Here is a 17,937-nt window from a genome sequence, read left to right as displayed (position 1 = left end):
GTTTTTTCCGGATATTTGCATTTTCTATAATGGTACAAATTCTTCTGGTTAGGCAATATGGAATGTTGCGTTTTGTATGTGGTGGATGGTACGACTTAAAATTTAGGTTTCGATGTGTGTCCATGTGTTTGTCGAATATATCTGTGGTAATGGTGGTGTCCTTTTTAATTACCATTTTATCTAGGAATGGTAATTTGGTACTACTCATCTCCTTTGTAAATTGGAGAGATGGGTTAGGGTTGTCCAAGAGGATTTTGAACTCTTCCAGAGCACTTAGAGATTCTGTCCAGATTATGAAACAATCATCAAGGTATCTCTTCCATGCCTTTTCAATATAATTTCTAAATCCAGTGCTATAGTTTTCTTCTACTTCTTGGTAGAATTGTTCTAGATATCCCATTGCAGAGTTCGCGTAAACGGGAGCAAACCTCGTTCCCATCGCCGTGCCTTTAATGTGTGTGTAATTCTTTCCATTGAAGAAGAATATGTTGTTTTTCAGAATAAGTCTGACTGTGTCTAATATAAATGGCACTGTGAATCTGTTGGGGATTACTTCTCTATGTTTTTTTCTGCCCGGTGTCTAATCGCCATTATTCCTAAATCATGTGGAATATTGGTGTAGAGGCTTACCACATTAAAACTAAGTAGAAGTGAATTTGTTTCAGTTGTTTTGAGAAGATGGGACAGGAGGTCGATGTCATCCTAGATGAAACTTGCTATGTAGGTACATAGTGGTTTCAAAACAATGTCAGTAAAATTGATTAGACGGCGGGTAGGGCATGCTGGACCAGCTGTAATAGGTCTAAGTTTTAAGTCTTTTGGATGCAGTAATTTTATGTACTCACCTTTTTGTTCTTTTACTGCATGTTGAATACCTAACGGTAATATGCATGCATAGCGACACCCGTACATTTAAGTATTTTCGAAACTAACTTTTATAGTTACCATACATGAACTTTGATGTTATACGGTAAATTATATTGCGTTACATATGTTACATTCTATGTGTTGTGGTATGTGGTGGGCTATATATAATACTTATTTCTTTACTACCCACAAGGGGCTAAACACACAGAGGACAAACAAGGACAGACAAACGGATCAAGCCGATTATATCGACCCCAGTGCGTAACTGGTACTTAATTTATCGACCCCGAAAGGATGAAAGGTACAGTCGACCTCGGCGGAATTTGAACTCAGAACGTAACGGCAGACGAAATACGGCTAAGCATTTCGCCCGGTGTGCTAACGGTTCTGCCATCTTGCCGCCAAATATATATAATACTATCCCAGGATAACCCCGGCCTAATTAGTCTGACTTAATGCTATTTTCCTTTCTATGGTTTTCTATACTATTGATTATATTATGTATATTTGTAGTGACTTTATGTAAGTCTCCTTTTGACTAAATCATATACCCACTAGAAACTATAAAATCATACATACGATAGCACCTGTAACATTACAGCTTATAAAATCTCTTCTGTCTGAATAAATTTAACTGTCCTCTGTGCTTCCATACCTATTACACCTCTCTTTTCATGTTACTTTTGTCTTTTCCTTGCTTCTAATTTTAATCCCCTGTCTCTTTACATATAGGCTATATGTATTTCTTATTGCTTTCCATAAATTCTTATTTTATTTCGTTTTGGAATTTGGTTTGCAAGATTCTTTATGTGAGTTCGTGTGTTGAAGCATATTTTGTTGTGTCTGGGGAGAGTCATTCCCTTTTAGTGCCTTATAATTTAAAACACTCACCAGTAAAGTCTCCACTCATTTCCTTCATTTTTCTAAAATTTCCGTTGCGTCTTGCAACCTTTCCAATAGTTGTTGACTCTGTCCGTTATCTCAGCTGCGCTCTTTTTGTTTGTTTGTGTGCATATGTGTGGGTCAGTGTGTACGCGCATACATATGTATGTATGTATGTTTATATGCATGCATGCATGTAAGTTGTGTATATATGTATGTATGTGTGTACGTTTGTATGTATGTGTTCTACATATTCCTGTGTTTGTGTGGTTTTATGTGTATTGTGTGTGTGCGTGTGTGCGTGTGTACGTGTGTGTGTGTGTGTGTGTGTGTGTGTGTGTGTGTGTGTGTGTACCTCTATCTCATTGTGTATGCATTCTGAGTTGTGGACTGTTCTACTAAGGATTTCTTAAGCCTTCTGTCTCACCAGGTCATGAAGAAGCAGGCCACATCTCCAGCTACGCCGACACCAATGGCTGCACCTTGAACCTGCATGTATAGTTTCTTGTTAAACTTTACAATGTGATTCTTCAAGGTAGTTCTTACGCTAGCCCCTATTGCATGTGCAATCATTCCTTTCACCTGATTGTTGTTCTCAGGGTTTTGGGTGAATGTGGTCCAGCCACTCCAGTGCTCTGCGGTACTTTTCTTCACTGCTGAGATGATGGTGGATGGTCTTCCGCTCTGTGACCTAGTGGGACAGAATCTTATTATTTTGTTTTCTTATTTTGATATCCTTACTTGTTAACCTCTTATCCCTTATAAATTGCTATTTTTCTTGTTCTTAAATTGATATTTTTCGGTTACATAAGTCTAAGCGTATAAATATTTGTGCATATATGTACATGTGTGTGTGTGTGTGTGTGTGTGTGTGTGTGTGTGCGTGTGTGTGTGTGTGTGCCTGTATGCATTTTTACACTTTTCTGATTCATGGCTTAAAATTAATAGATAGATAGTATGTTTATCTTTCCAGTTATTCCATATGTAAATGCCTTGAACAGTCTTTATAGAAACCACCTAATAAGTAATTAAATATACGAATGGATATTAAACTGATTCTATGTAATCTTCTTTTTAATGTTTATAATTGATATACACACCTTTTACCTATTTTGGTTAAATCATTTTTGAAATTCTTAAATTTTATTTTTATACATTTCCCCCATAGTGCCCCTAAATAAAATTTCCTCTGTATTAACATCTTAGGTTTCTTAGCGGCTGGCCCCTTTAACTGGTAATTAACATCATGATTTAAAGTCTACCCCTACCCTACCTCTTTTTATAGACAGCTACATATATCCAACTGACTACTCCTAATGTCTTATTTCCTCCCTGGAGAAAATGGACACATATGATAATATTTATGACCATACCTAGCCATGAGCTGTCAACTCACTCTTGTCCTTTATTTAAAATAGACACAGTCTTCTAGTCTTAGATTTAGTAGTTAATAAAGAAATAAATGAATTAGAAATGAATTACAACCCTATGACCCCACTATATCCATGCGATTCTTAGAAGATGTAGTCTATTCTTAGTTACAATAGCGCCAACATGAATTTCTTTCATCTTCTTGCTCTGTTAAAATATTTAAGAAAAATTATATTAATGTGTCCTACTCGTTAAAATTTCATTTATTTATTTGTGCAGCTGAAGATGGCACTGAATTTAAATTGATGTAATGATTGCATTGTTCAATTAAATGGAATCGCTTGAAAAGGTCGTACTGCATTACTACTTGGTATCCTGTTGCTTATTTTGATTATATAATATATATATATATATATATATGTGTGTGTGGTGTGTGTGTGTGGTGTGTGTGTGTGTGTATATATATATAATATATACATATATATATACATATATATAATATATAATATATTATATAATCAAAATAAGCAACAGGATGCCAAGTAGTAATGCAGTACGACCTTTATATATATATATATATGGGGATGAGGTGAACCAGGAGAAAAAGGGTCAGTGACGTCAATGACTGGGGGACCCTACCGGAAGAGGGTCCTAGATGGAGGTCACATGGACGTAAGTAGGACCAGCGTGGGTCCCTTCGCTTCAGGGCGATCGTTGTGGACGCGTGTGGACGTACGATCTAGGTTCTGACGATAGGTTAGGTGGGTAGGACGTTTTTCGGATGTAACCCAGTTAGACTGTCGACGCTGCAAAGGAATCTGAGGGGTAGGTGAATCGCACTTTGTACCTCATACTACAAGCTATTACGGCCCCTCGTATTTTTTTCCACGATATATCAGCAAAAATAAAGATCGGTAGCGATGCCATCAGACCTTCCTGACGTGAGGGAGACGTTACAGTCCCGATTCTGAAGCTGTAGCGTTTCAAGCTTTAGCATTTCAAACGCCAGAGACTGCACGTAGCAAGGGACTGCGCAGAGATGAAACCCGAACTCATTTGCTATCGGTGCAAGCGGACAAGGCATATCGCTCGAAACTACAGCCAGGGGAAAGGCCACGGAGAAGTTGCTGCCTATCAAACTTACCCCGTGAGTAAGTGGAGGCTTTCGTACAGTCATTGCCTATAGTTGAAGTCCAGGTTGAAGGAAAGGCACTCAAAGCCCTCATGGATACGTGCTGTACAACGCCTCTCGTAACCTCAAAGGTGACTAAAAAGTGGAATGGGACGAGTAGTGTTAGAGCGCTCGACGGCAGCGAAATTAGATGTAAGGATAGCAGTGAAGTGGAGGTGGCGGTGCGAGGCACAACACTAAGGCTGCAAGTAATTGTGGAAAATGGATATGGACGCGATCAACCGCCTAGTATGTGTCATTGTTAGTGGAGACATGGTTTTAATTGGTAGCGCAGGGGCATCATACGCTGTGAGCCTGCAACAAGAAAGTAGGCAGAGACCTAGGAAGAATAGTACTGCTTACACCATTGCAAATAAAGATTTTCAGATGGTGGACGGTTGAGTGGCGCTGGAAAGGAGAACCTCCGGCGCTGAGGAACAGGCTAAGCCGGTATCAGCAGACCTATTTCTTTACTACCCACAAGGAGCTAAACACAGAGGAGACAAACAAGGACAGACAGACGAATTAAGTCGATTATATCGACCCCAGTGCGTAACTGGTACTTAATTTATCAACCCCGAAAGGATGAAAGGCAAAGTCGACCTCGGCGGAACTTGAACTCAGAACGTAACGGCAGATGAAATACGGCTACGCATTTCGCCCGTCGTGCTAACATTTCTGCCAGCTCGCCGCTGGTATCAGCATACCGTGAAAGGAAATGCCAGGAACGGGTTTGAAGGAGAGGTAGAGAGGTGGATCAAAGAGGGTATCTTAATTCCGTGGAAGAAAAAGTGAAGAGTGGAGTGCTGCCACTAATGGCCGTGGTGCAGTCAATGAAAGGCAAAGTCAGGCCGTCATACATACATACATACATACATACATACATACATACATACATACATACATACATACATACATACATAATACATACATACATACATACATACATACATACATACATACATACATACATACATACATACATACATACATACGTACGTACATTCGTACGTACGCACGTACGATCGAACATACATTTCTTCATTAGCCATGCAGGGCCGAACACAATATGGAATTCTTCTTCGAAGTCGATCAAAAGGGGAGAAAAAAACCTTTTATTTTTATTTTCTTTTTTCCTTGGACGTGTAAACAGGGAAATAACACAAAAGTCGTTGTTAACAATAAGAGTTCCCAATAGGAGGAGGAAATGTAACATTAACTAGGTTTATCCGTGGAAAGAAAAACCTAGGAAAAAGAACCACGGTAACCTCGGAAACGAAAAAGAAAAACATTAACATGAGAGCAAGGCGCTCTTTCTCTCTTTGTTTTATAGGTTCCTGCTCAAGGTCGTCCCGTCATTTATTCGTACCACACTTGCCACATTCCCCCACCTTTTGTTGAACCTTTCATTAGACAAAACTTCCCTCTCTATTCTTACCTTCCTTTTCAAGTGATGCTTGAAGAAGTTGATAGGTTGGCCAGAGAGGAAAGTGTTTGTCTCTAAACCTTTCGCACGAGTCCACCACATACATTCTTTCACTATAGCCACCTGTACAAGAAATCTGCCTTGCCTTCTCCTGGCGGGGCAATATTCACGATAGACTCAGCCGACGACCGAATTCGTCCCACATGTGACAGCAGCCGTTCGACTTAATCTCACAGGTCTGAAATGTTTGGACATTGCACAAGTGCATGCAGAACCGTTTCGTCGCTCTGACTGCATCCCGGGCAAGTCGGTCTGATATTTCTTGAACCGTACCTGTAGAACTTAACCCGAACGGGCAATGATTCCCGATAGCACTGCCAGAGCAACATCTTTTAACCACCAAGTGTCGAAGTGCATCCCTTGACCAAGTTTGCATACGTGAGGCTGATAACATCATGAAACTTGGAAGGTACATCCTTGAGCACCATTCTTTGTCTGATAACATAGAATACATGACCAAAGAAATCGCACGACTCTACCGCAACATATCATCAGATGAAAGGATGAGCCTATATCAGCAGAAGACTATGCATGGATATGTTAGTAGAAAGCTTTGAAATGATAGTAACATCGATCATCAAAGTAGTTTATCATGGACCAATAGTGGTATTACTGCCTCCCATTTTGAAGGGTATGCGTTTGCAATCCAGGAACAGGAAATATCAACCAAATACCAGGGGCACAAATGTGACAACCGATGCAGACTTTGTGGGGTTCACACTGAAGATATCACCCACTTCATAAGCAGTTGTCCGAAAATATCATCATATAGTAAAATATTGTGTTAAAAAAAGATACAACTGAATGAAACTACTTGCTTTGGGGTGCAAGTAAGACATTTCATCCTCATTTTCATCATATTCATAATTCATTCGATTTATATTTATATTTACCCCATTGTCTTGTTCTGTCTGTCCTTGCGGTGTCCCCTCTTTATAAAGGCCGTGTGCCTAAACAAAAGAACCGTTGGCAGAGAGCGTTTAACCTTGTTTAACAGTAATAGAAGTAGGTCGTGTAAATACTTCTTTCCCCCTGCTTCGTTAAATTATACATCCAACACCAGAATATAAAAAAGGCGACGAATTGTTCGAAGTTTATGTTAGACTTTCAGAATTTTCATTTTGTTTTTTGTTGTTTTTTGTTGTTGTTGTTTTTTGTACGAAACCATGGCCTCAACAACTGTAGCAACAGCAGCGACTACAACAGCAATAACAGCAGTTACAACAGCAACTACAACAGCAACGACAAAATCAACAGTTGCTAGAATTAATGTTGAAGAAGTTTGAAAATACTTCAGGTTCGTACTCGCCAGCAGCGTAGCAAACTCAATTGAAGAATTCAGTTATAAACCAGAAGAAGGGATTACCTTCTCTGCATATTTTCGAACATACGAAGAAATCTTCAAAGAAGAATGTAAGAGCTGGACGGACGAGAAAAAAGTACGACTGCTTCTAAGAAAGTTATCTCTTGCCGAACACGAAAAATATAGTAATTATATTCTGCCGAAGAAACCAGGTGAGATTTATTTCGATGAAGCAATTAATATCTTATCGAAAATTTTCAGTGAAAGATGTTCCTTGCTTAATATTGCGGGCAATGTTTAAAATGTTTAAATTGGGTCAAAAAAGATGATGAAGATTTCGTCACTTATGCTGGGGTTGTTAACAGAGAGTAAAAAATTCAAATTAAATTAATTAACCCCGGACATGTTCAGATATTTAAATTTTGTTCAAGAGCTTACTGTAAGCAAAGATGCAGATATACGTTCCCAGATATTAACAAAATTAGAACAGGACCAAAAATTAACTCTACAGGCAGTAGCAGAAGAATGCCAAAAGATTATAAATTTAAGACATTACACAGATAGAATTGAAAAAAAAGATTGTTCTCATATTCATGCGTATCGACCGATAACGTATAAGAAAAAAGAGAAAAAAATGTCAAGACCGAATCCATGTTATGTATGCTGTGTTCTACATTTTAAAAGTAACTGTCCGCTTAAAAATATAAGATGCTTCAAGTAAGATAGGTCATAAAAATTCACAAAACCTAAAAAGCAGTTGAACAGAAATTACGTGAACAAGTTATCGGTGACAAAAAATACGAACGAGCCTCAAAGGAAATTTATGTATGTAAAAATGAATAACACAAACCTACTCGATAATTAATATAGATACATGAAAAAAATCGGGAGACCTAGCTTAAAAGAAACTTTGAAAATTGCACGTGGTGTTTCTGGGGAAAAATTATATTTTCAGAGCGAATTGGTAAGTGACATTACTTTTCATGAAAAAACCTTAAAAGCTAAAGTTTTTGTGCTAAATAATACCAAATCTTTTATGTTAAATAATACCACAAATATATTTGGAACTGACTGGATGGAATTATTTAACTTATGGGACCTCCCTATACATCATTTCTGTAAAAATGTGAATGGTTTTTCGCTAGTAGAAATAAGTCGTCAGGCGAATTAAAAAGAAATTTTAAAAGATTTTTTCCTGAAGTTCTGTCTGATGAATAAGGCCTGTGCACCAAAACAAAAGTGAAGTTTCAAGTAAAAGAAAATACTATACCGGTATTTAAACCAAAACGAACTGTACCGTTCGCAACGTTAAAATAGATAAACTAAGAATTAGAGAGACTAGAAAAAATGGAGCTATCTAAAAAGTGGAATATAGTCACTGGGCATCACCAGCTGTATACGTTAAGAAAAAGAATCATAAAATCAAAGTGTGTGTACTGATTTTTCCACTGGTTTAAACGAGTGTCTTAATTCGTTTCACTATCCGCTACCAATTCGGAGGACATAGTTGCGAAATTAAACGGCGGCAAGATATTTTCTTAATTGGATCTCTCTCTGTCGCGTAACTACAAATTAGAGTAGACAATGAATGCTCTAAATACCAAACAATTAGTACACATAAAGGACTGTATAAATACAACAGGTTATCATTTGGCTTAAAAGTCGCTCCGGCAATTTTTGAACAGATTATGGATGCAATGTTAGCGGACTGTGGATTCGCAATTCCATATCTGGATGATATAATCATAAGAAGCGAATCCCGGGACCAACACGTAGAGCACGTAACATATGTGTTCGAAAAAATTAGGGATTGTGGCTTTACTTTGAGTGAAGAAAAGAGTGAATTTTTCTTAACGAAAATAAAATATTTAGGACAAATTATTGACAGAAATGGACGTCAACAAGATTCGTTGAGGGCACATGCAATTAAAAATATGCCCCCTCCGACAAATATAGCGACATTACAAGCTTTTGGGGGACTGGCAAATTATTGCCAAAATTATATTCCAAATATGCATAAGGTAAGAGTTCCACTAAATAATCTATTTTAAAAAATTATAGTGAAATTGGTCTGAGAAGGCGTTCGACGAATCTTAAAAAATATTAACATCTGATTTGTCGCTAGCACACTTCGATCCTGCGGTGGAGATTACTGTAGCTTCAGATGCCTCTGAGTACGGTATAGGAGCAATAATGCTACATAAATATAAAGATGGTATCATGAAGACGGTGGTTCATGCCTCACGTTCTCTGATATCAACTCGAAAAATTACAGTCAGATCGAAAGAGAGCTCTAACGATTATTTTTGCCGTGGAAAAATTTCATAGATTTTTACACAATAAAAGTTTTCGACAACAGACTGATCATCGTCCGTTATTATCTATATACGGGTCGAAGAAAGGAATCCTACCCATACTCCTAATAGGTTGCAACGCTGGGGTACTATATTATTAAACTATGAGTTTAAAATGGAGTATATACCATCTAAGAAATTGGGACACGCTGATTCGTTATCAAGACTGATTTCAAAAAGTGCTGAACCTTTTGAGGATACTGTGATTACTGCGTTGCGAGCGGAAAATGAAATTTTAAATATTTTGCGTAATGTCATACGTGAACTGCCAATCACATTACAAGACATAAAATTAAAATCGGAAAACGATAAATTCATTTTTAAAAATGAGAGAAATACTATCTTCAAAATTTTTCAAGTTAAGTGACAAAGTTTTTTTTTTTTAACCTATAGATATGGTAAATAAAGGTGGGAGGACGGTGTAATTATTAAACAAATTAGAAGAATGATATCCCTGGTAAAAGGAAAAAAATGTCGAACATAAAAGACATATTAACCAACTTAAAAAAAGATTTACGAAAAAATAGTCACGAGAAATTAAATCCCCATGGACGTATTATGTGACTCATTTGAGGTACCGACACCCAAACAATTTGAAACTACACGTTCTAGCACCAGAAAACGGAAAAGAACAGAAACACTGAGCGGAATTTAATTTTCAAAAGGGGAGAAGTTAAGGGAGACTAATTCTAAAAACGGGAGATATTGTGGAAGGATTCTGACGACCCCCATGAGACTAAAAGTTGACTGACATATTGCTATGAAATAAAAAGCTGTCCGCAATCTCGGGTAAGCAATTCACTGTGAGCCGTTGACAGAGACCGTTTAACCTCGTGTAACAGTAATAGTAGTGCGTCGTGTAAATACTTCTTTCCCCCTGCTTTGTTAAATATTTATCCAACACCAGGATACAAAAAAAATGTGACATTGATTTCATTATCTACATTCCAAAGATGGAGCTTTGTATCTTCGTTAGAAACCAGCTCCTTCTTCAGAGGAAGAATTTTAATGATTAAATAGAGAACACACACACACACACACACACACACACACACACACACACACACACACACATACATACATGCATGCATACATACATACATACATACATACATACATACATACATACATACATACATACATACATACATACATACATACTACATACATACATAAGGAAGCCGGAAGGATATCTCACTAGTTGACAAGGAAACAGAAACCCCAAAATTACACACTGTTTCTTTGTGGGTGGCTTAAAGCTATATGCAAACAATATGCATGAGATGGAAAAGAGCCTTGACCTGGTTACGACATCCTCAAAGGATATAGGTTTGAAGTTTGGGCAGGATAAATGTTGCTATATGGTTGTGAAAAGGAGGAAAACTGTAAAACAGACTAACATCTCCATCAATGACCTAACTGAGTCCCCTATATCTAACTAGATATAGAGTACGGGTACCTTGGGGTGGATGAAACATATATTACAATGACAGCTGTAACAAGGCATGTGTCACTAAAGAATATAACAGCCGAATAAAGAAAATATGGACCTCGGAACTCCCTACATTCAATAAAACTCTGACCCACAATGTGCTTCTAGTGCCAGTACTCATACCGACATTTGGGCCACTTGATTGGACGCTCGATGAGATCCGAGCCATTGATGTGAAAACCCGGAAGATACTAATCAAATCACATGATTTCCACATCAAAAGTGACGTAGATCGCCTCTAGCTATAATGAAAACAAGGGGACAGAGGCTTGACATCAATCCAGATTTACTTTGAATGTCGTATCATATCTCTTCGGTAACATCTTATAAGCACCAAGTTTGTGTACATGGGATACAGGAACTCAAGCGGCATTGAAGATAATGATGAATATATCGATGGTTATATCGAAGTGTAGGAGATGAAAAGCCTCGTTAGAGGGTTTGAAACCTAATCTTATTGTATTATTTGTAGTGGTTTATAACCTCAATTGTGTGTTTAAAAAGAAACAACATGTTAAGTAAGAGGTTTTAGTGCCTCTTTCTTGTAAGAGGTTTGAAACCTCATATTGATTTGAAAAAAAAAAAGAAAATATGTTTTCGAGAAAAATCCAATCGGCGGGTGTTGGGTTTCGTCTCTCATTTATTCATTTTATTTCATTTTCATTCATTAATGCATTTGTCCAGCCCGCAAAGCTACACAATCTTTGTACTGTCTGTAATGACAAATTTTATGAAATAAAGTTTGTGTACATGAGGCTGACAACATCATGAGACTTGGAAAGTAGCTCTTTGACCAGCATTTCTTATCTGATAACCTAGAGTACATGACCAAAAAAGTCGCACAACTCCACAGCAATATATCATCAGATGAAAGGATGAGCATTTATCAGCAGAAGACCAAGCATGGATATGTTAATAGAAAGTTCTGGCGTGATAGTAACATCGTACTTCAAAACATTCTATCATGGACAAACAACCAGATTACTAACTCCCACTTTGAAGGGATACGTTTGCAATCCAAGGAACAGGAAATATCAACAAAATACCTATTTCTTTACTACCCACAAGGGGCTAAACACAGACGGGACAAACAAGGACAGACAAACGGATTAAGTCGATTATATCGACCCCAGTGCATAACTGGTGCTTATTTAATCGACCCCGAAGGGATGAAAGGCAAAGTCGACCTCGGGAGAATTTGAACTCAGAACGTAATGGCAGACGAAATACGGCTACGAATTTCGCCCGGCGTGCTAACGTTTCTGCCAGTTCGCCACTAGTATAACCTTTGTAGGTCAGCTGAAATAACGAGAATGCAAACAAATGATGAATCTGCTTCATATTCATTTTGAGTGTGGAAATTTAAATTTCACTACATTGAGCAATTTTAAATTTGGATATATTTGAAATAGTGATGGGGTGAACTCCGTTCCCGTTTCTACTGCACGGAACCTCTGGGTTTGCTAGGTTTTAAACCTAGGGCTAAGCAACAAAAACAGCTCAAAATGAAAAAGCACCCGGTCGTACTAGGAGCACACAGTAAATCGCTGCGATACTAACTCTCCCATTGCTTATTACTACACACACAGACAGCTGCCCACTAATCCTGCAGCTACAACCTTTCTTACCCCAGAACACTAAAAGAAATACTGTCTTTCACTCATAAACATAAAGTCCCAAACAGATAGAGTATTGATGCAATATTAATTCCAAGTGTTTTCAGACATTTTTGAGGTGAGACGTTTATTGATCTCAAAGAAGTACAAAACTTTAATTGCTTTCAAAATAGGATTCTCTGACTTCAGTACACTTGTTGTAGTGTTCCATCCATTTCGTGAAGGCTCCAAGGAAGTTCAGCACCCTTTATTTTCAAAACGACTGTCCTCGAGGTTTTTCTTTTAGCTTGGGGAACAACCAAAAGTCGCAGGGAGCAAGGTCTGGGCTTAGTGGAGAATGAGGGACAGTTTTGATGCTCATTTGTTGGTTACCAGGATGCTTGTCAGAAAGCAACCTGGGAACAAACTTTGCACAAATGTTGCACATGTTCAGATCTTCTTGAATAATTCTGTGTATAGTCGTCACACCAACTCCAAACTGTATACTTATTATCTTTATACACATGCAATGATCTTCATCCTGAAAATTGTGAATTTTCTCAATCAGGTCTGATGTTCTGACATCCCTCTCCCTCCCTCACTTCTCGTCGTCTGTATGTATGTATGTATGTATGTATGTATGTACGTATGTATGTATGTATGTATACATATATATGTTTGTGCGTGGTTTGTGTTTGTATGTGTGTGTGTGTACATTTAAATGATAACGGTAAAAAATTGATCGATTAATATCAATTTAAAACCAGTGGTCTGGCATATTGAAAAATCTGAAAATTTTTCTGAATCTTCAGATTTTTCAATATGCTAGGCCACTGGTTTTAAATTTATATTAATCAAATTAATATTTAATTTTTTACCCTTATCATTTAAATTTATTATATATATATATATATTATATATATATATATATATATATATATTATTATATATATATATATATATATATATGTCATATGTAGAAAAATACAAATTGGGACAAGAACGTAAAACATTTAGAAGACGATACAAAAAACACGGACGGGACATTCGAAGCCTTCAATCTTCAGTCAAGAACCGGATCATCCTAGCAATTTCGGCTGATTAATCTTGAGATCGCTCCGATCCGGCCAGCCCCAAGGAAAAACTAAGCTACGAGCATTAGATTTCTTCTCTTCTGTTTGTTTATCTTCTTGTGCTGGCGAAAAAGATAATCCATAAGCAGTCTGGAGCTTTTCATAAGTTTCTGTAGCGTTTTTGCTGAGATAAGCACGAAACTTTATTATTTAGTGAGCTTCCAAACGTCCCGACTGCATTCTGCAATCTGGTCGGCTGTGACAAGCAGTGTTTAGTAGGCTATTCAAAATATTGTTACAGCCATCTCCTTCATTCTGGATTAACAAAAGTTGACAGGTCAGCTTATTAAATGTTTAGTAATGACTAGCAGTATCGCCCGGCGTTGCTCGGGTTTGCAAGGGAAATAACTATATAAGCATTTTTAGAGAGTTACTTCCCTTATAGATGCTAATTCGGGCTTTCTTAGCCATTTCTGTTTTGGTGTCTTCAAGCCATGAAGTCGTTGTTCTAAAAGAACGCTGGTCTCCTTGACAACGCATTACGACGTTGATTTCCTTACACTCCCTTCCCCACAGCTTCACGAGGGAGGGAAGAAGGGGGAGAAGCAAACAGGTGCATGTGTGACCATGGACGCCAACTCCGCCGCCATCGACACACGAAAAATTATGCATTAAAATGGAATAAAAAATGATGTTAAATTATTTTTAAAATCGTAGACTCATCGTAGACTCATCGTAGACTCATCGTAGACGCGCGCTAATACTCAGACGGGCTCGATTTGAATCACGACTATAAGATAACCGAATTTGGTTAAACTGCACCGCAAAATGTGGGAGTAAGGAATCTAAATCGAAGGGGACAGACACTCACACAACTACAGTTTTATATATATAAATAAACTAAATTTACAATCATCTAGGACATTTATAACTCGTTCTCCTAAAAATATCTCAAAACTTCTGGAATATAGCTTGAATATGCCTGCTCTAATTTCATGCTATTAATCAATAATATTTTAAGGGAAGTTACTCTGTTTAGTAGACAAATAGTAATTTCCCTTCAATTAGTAATTGTGTTTTTTTTTAATAACTTCACCAGCAAGAATAATAAAATAATTATTGTAATAATAATATTGGTTTGTCTTCTGTGGAGATAAAAAGATTACTAATCATAGAGAAATAGTGAAACGTAATAATGTATCGTTCATATATTTCTTAAGACCGTATTGTGTTAAGCAGGAATAATTTATATACGATACGGTCTGCATGCAATAAGAATTGTTTAAATATGAGTTCTAACGCTGCAGTCTGCTTATGAAGTTCATTCACTTGCCTTTCTGGTACTACTAGCGAACAGTGGTCCCGGTGCACGCACACGCGCAACCGCGTATCCACGCTAGCTAGTCGTGACTAGTCGATCCTACAACGACTACCTACCAAAGTAAATAAAACACAAAATAAATCATTTTTTTTTTATACAAAGTAAATAATTTTCTTTAAACAAAGTAAATAAAACATAAAAACACAAAGTAAATAATTTTTTAAACAAAGTAAATAACACAAAAAAAACACAAAGTAAGGATCGACTAGTCATGACTAGCTGGCGTGGATGCGCGAGTACGCGAGATCGCGTACCGGGACCGCTGTTCTCAAGTAGTACCTGCCTTTCTCACCTACAACTACCGAAAATTTTCTGTGCTACTGAAAACTCTACATGGAATACCCCGCTAGTTTACATATCGGCCTTTTCCTGGATCTTTTCTTTTTGGCTGTCAAAGTCAATTTCTGTTCAAATTAATTTCATACTCAATGTAATGATACACCTTTATAGGCTGATCATCATAATTCAATAAGTAAAGAGTTATTATCTATTAAAGTTTGAAAATTTTAGGTAATTTTAGCTAAACGTAAGCCACAGACACATTCATGCCTGTTTCCGTAGTAATAAGCCGAACATGAGAACTCTTTCGTCTGCAAGAAAGCGCGTGTTGACAAATAATAATAATAATAATAATAAACATTGTGTACAGTGCTCAGGTGCACTACAACTCATCTAAAGTGTATATATAATCAGGTGTAGTTTCGACGGATTTCGGAAAGCATGAGGGCCTTAAAGGATGCAGTGTCATGGCAGTCAACAACTGAAACCGCTTGTTGACGCTGTGTTCTACTGTTTTACCCACCCGGAAAGGTACTACTTGAGAACAATGGTCCCGGTGCGCGCACTCGCGTAGTCGCGCATCCGCGCTAGCTAGTCATGACTAGTCGATTCTTACTTTGTGTTTTATTTACTTGCTAGGTAGTCGTTGTAGGATCGACTAGTCACGACTAGCTAGCGCGGATGCGCGACTACGCGAGAGTGCGCACCGGGACCACTGTTCTCAAGTAGTACCAACCCGTTTGATTTTGTTTTTAGGTAAACAATCGCCTGAACCTTCACTGTCGACCCTTGCACTATCAACAGTATTCCGCTTTCGCCTCTGCACCTAACCTTCCTGCCATCTACTGTGCTCAGATGTGGATTACCACCTCACCTAGTCACCATTTTTACAGTCACCAAGGTTGTAGTGCAACCGGTATCCCCAAGGGCTCGAGCCTCTCTCGACCCCACCCGAACGTTTATTATTGGCAGTGACCGCGAGCGCGCTTCTAATCGGTTGACGGGGTGGCTACCGGCGCAGTAGCTCCTATCTATCCGTTTCCCTGTTTACATTGGTTAGCAATGTGTCCAGGCTAGTCACACCGGTAGTACACCACTTCTGGTTTCGGTGCCGTGCAGTCTCTGACTATATGAGGACCTCGACACCTGAAAGATGGTCCCTTCGTCGTTCGCCCAGCTTCTCTCGCCTCATTCTTCTTCCCGTTAGTTTCCATTCACCTCTTTGTCGTTCTCGTCTCCGTCATCGTACAAACTACATCACGTGCGTTGTTCTGAGTCATGATGTCTCCGTTATCGTACAAACTACATCACGTGTGTTGTTCTGAGTCATGACACGAGTACGCTGACCGGCATGGGGTGGACACCCGGTAGCTGCTGCATACTTACTGAGATGTGATCGGGAAATCCGGTCACAAAGGCTAACCTCACAACACAGCTGGTCTGGTCACCGTTAGATGTGAGTTGTTCGCTCCCTTGTTTGCAATATAACGGATACACATATCCTGCCGTTAACCAGCTGGAGGAGGTGTCCTCCTTGGGTTAAAAAAGAACAGTAACATTGTTCTGTACGGAACAACCACATTTAGGTGGTAACAACCATTAATATTAACTTTATATATATATATTATATATATATATATATATATATTATATATATATATATATTATATATATATATATATATATATATATATAATATGTTACATTACTCGATAGTCAAGATAAAACTCTGAGTTTCAGATGCCGAAGTGGGAATCCACAACGTCATCTCTTCGGTTATCTGGCTATTTGAAAACGCTATGAAAAAATACCGTTATACAAAGGGAAGTTACTGTGTTATAACTCTGCTTGCCTGCGTACTTATACATCGCTATGTAAACGTACACATCTTCACTCGCATTTTTCGCCATAAAAAAATTATATAAAAATACATAAAAAATATATAAAAAATATATGATAGAAGGTATGATGAGGTAAAAAAAAACGTTCTTGGGACATAACATAGAAAGCGTGTTCTATCTGTTTTCTTTAGGGGACCAAAAACGCAACAGAAATTTAGTCACATATGGGCATGATTCGAAAAGTTCTGTCCTTGAGTTTAGACATGTAGTAGGGTCTAAGCTGCTTTTCCAGATAAGCCATCTCTCCATGTCGCATAGACCGCACCTTCCGCTGCCGTTGGTATAGGGCTTACATTTGGCCAAAATCTTCCAATGTATGTTATAATCGACATCTTTATCTCTTAAAGACCAAATATGATTAGATAATTGTGTCGTTTTTCTTTTGTTCCAGTGCCTAAAGCTCAAAGTGTGGTTATTGAACCTGGTCTTGAAATTACCCTCTGTAAGGCCCACGTAGTTCTTCGTCGAAACGGTGTTTCTCTGAACATATAATGACGCTAAGGTTGTGACTTAACTCGAAACAATTCATGACAGTGATTAATATTAATTATTTTAACTATGAATCGATGTCATATATTTGTTTACTTCAAAGGCATCCACATGCCTGTCGCATTTGTTCATCTGAACACATACTGATACACACTTAACCACTACTCATAGACTAACTTGGAACTAGTGTAGTTCATTGCTGTAAGCACCAATAGTTCTGTAAAATAAATGGTTTATTAGTCTATAAAATAAAAATAGGAAAGATATGTTCCCTGCTTAACTCACTCCCTAAA

Source organism: Octopus sinensis, linkage group LG20, assembly GCF_006345805.1.
Source record: "Octopus sinensis linkage group LG20, ASM634580v1, whole genome shotgun sequence".
Lineage (NCBI taxonomy): Eukaryota > Metazoa > Mollusca > Cephalopoda > Octopoda > Octopodidae > Octopus > Octopus sinensis.
Note: the sequence above shows the minus strand (reverse complement) of the source record.